Source organism: Myotis lucifugus, unplaced genomic scaffold (assembly GCF_000147115.1).
Source record: "Myotis lucifugus unplaced genomic scaffold, Myoluc2.0 scaffold_85, whole genome shotgun sequence".
Classification (NCBI taxonomy): domain Eukaryota; kingdom Metazoa; phylum Chordata; class Mammalia; order Chiroptera; family Vespertilionidae; genus Myotis; species Myotis lucifugus.
In genome coordinates this window covers 3,708,063-3,710,536 of record NW_005871133.1, presented here as the reverse complement: position 1 = coordinate 3,710,536, position 2,474 = coordinate 3,708,063, and positions in this window count along the sequence as shown.

The following is a 2,474-nucleotide window of genomic DNA, read 5'->3' as shown; positions in this document are numbered from 1 at the left end:
TGAAAGCAAAATATTGCTTTGATGCAGACGGGATGGTGGAGGGGTAAGACATCGGCGTTAAGGGGTGAGCATTGGGACAAATGCATATTTGATGCGGGAGCCTCTCGCGCCAACTTCTCATCCAGGTGTCGTCGTGCTGCGACCACCCTAATAGTACATTCTAGCGTGATACCATTTACTGCAAGCACTCTCTTTCGGCGTGCCATTCTGCCCCAGGAAGGTGAGCCGGGTGCGGGTGGGAGGGCCTTAAAGGGACCGTCACCTCGACTGCGCTGAAGTGCCTGGGGCAGTGGTTCAAGCTCGGGCTGTGCTGTGTTTGCAGTTCGTCCTCCAGATCTTTTACTATTATTATTTAGATTTTTTAATATATTATTTGGATTATTGGATTACTATTATTTGCAAAGAACTGGTTTACTGTCAGGTTCTCAAAGCACTTTCTTGTTGCCTTATTAGCTTTTAAATCACTCGCCAGACCTATCACCAAGGCAGGTCATTATCTCCCAAACCATGGCGCATAGCCTGCCAACGTCAAAATTGCTCCGAGGGGTGGAGTGGGTGTAAAAATACAGATTTGGGGGCCTCACCTCCAACCTTTCTGATTCTGTAAAGCTAGGGTCAGATTCAGGAATCTATTTTAATGAGCATTCCGAAGTGATTCCTCAGCACGCTAAAAGCACAACGAATCTCAAGGTTGAGAAAACCGAAGCTAAGAGTGAGGACAGGCAGAGGCGGGGCTAGAATCCGCCACACTGCTCTCTCTATTTCCTGTCCAGAGTCTCGCCGCCTGAGGCTATTTTCCAGCACCTTGCTATATGAGTAGTTTGTGCACTGTGGCTACATAAGTTATTGGTGATCGCATTTCGGTCCTAAGAGATAAATGCCCCGCTGATGTGTTTACAGGGCTTGTGGCTCCTCGGTGGCGATGACTGTGACTTTTTATCTTTGTGCCCAGGGCCTTGTACAGTGCCTGTCTCAGAGGCGCTCTTACTTAAGAATCAGTGCCTGCGTCTGCACTTGGACAGACTTCCGTCTTTGCTGCAGCTTGTAGAGAAGTCAATCATCTCAGTTTGCCTGGGGCTAAGGGATTTCAAGGAACTAAGACTTCCGGTTCTAATATTAGGATAGTCATGGGCAAATTGAGATAAGTTGGTCACTCGTGTGGTATGTCAGAAGGCACGGCATTCCTTCTCTCTCCCAGGAATCTAACAGGTAGCTTGTGCTTGTACCACTTAGAGGGCACGAAAGAGGAGCCTGGCTCCCTGAAAGTGCAAGAGAGAAAAGGTTCAGAATTAGTATATTGTATCTCTGTTGCTATCATATATATATATATATGGCTAATATGCTAAGTGTCCGACCGTCTGGGTAATGACTTCACATAGCAACGCCCGGCTTCCTCTCCCTAGCGAGGACTAGCCTCCTTGCAGTTTCTTCAGCCCAGGAACACGACTTGCTTTATAGCCAGGTGCAAACATTTCACACTATAACCAAATGTGTGTGAAGCGTTTTCCCCTGCCTCATCTCATTTGATCCTCACAGAAGTCCTGGAGTAGGTAGATAGGAGACTCGGTGGAATCCTACTTTCTTTTCATTAGCTGGAAAATGGAGATTTAGAAAGCTTAGAAACTTGACCCGACTGAAAAGAAGTAAGAAATGGTTGACCTTGAAAATGACTTCAGGGCCCTGACTGGTTTGGCTCAGTGGATGGAGCGTCAGCCTGAGGACTCAAGGGTCCCAGGTTCGATTCCGGTCAAGGGCATGTGCGTTGGTTGCGGGCACATACCCAGTGGGGAGTGTGCAGGAGGCAGCTGATCGATGTTCTCTCTCATCGATGTTTCTAACTCTCTATCCCTCTCCCTTCCTCTCTGTAAAAAAACCAATAAAATATATTTTTTAAGAAATGTAATTTTTTTTAAAGCTATCTCTACAAGAAGAGAACACTCATTCTCTTGGGGTTTTTTTTTCTTTTTCTTTCGTTAATCCTCACCCAAGGATATGTTTTTATTGATTTTAGAGAGAGAGGAAGGGAAGAAGAGAGAGAGAGAAACATCTATGTGAGAGAGAAACATGGATTGGCTGCCTCCTGCACTCACCCTGACCTGGGACTGAACCCACAACCCAGGTATGTGCCCTGACTGGGAATCGAACCTACACTCCCTGGTGCACGGGATGATGCTCCAACCAACCGGGCCACCCGGCCAGGGCAAGTGCACAGCTTTACCTTGTCTGAGCAAGTGGGAGATTTGACAGGATGGGCTCATGTTAGGTTGCAGCCTGGTGGTTAGGAGTCATATGGGGTCATGAGCACAGGTTCAAGCCTCCCCGACCTTTGAAAAGCTGGGTCAAGTCCCTGAGCCTCTCTGTGCCTCAGTTTCTTCAACTCTGAAATGAGAATTTAATAGTCTTCCTCCCTCATTGGGTTGTGATAATTAACCGAGTGAATATTTATAAAGTGCTCAGAACAATGTTTGCACAGG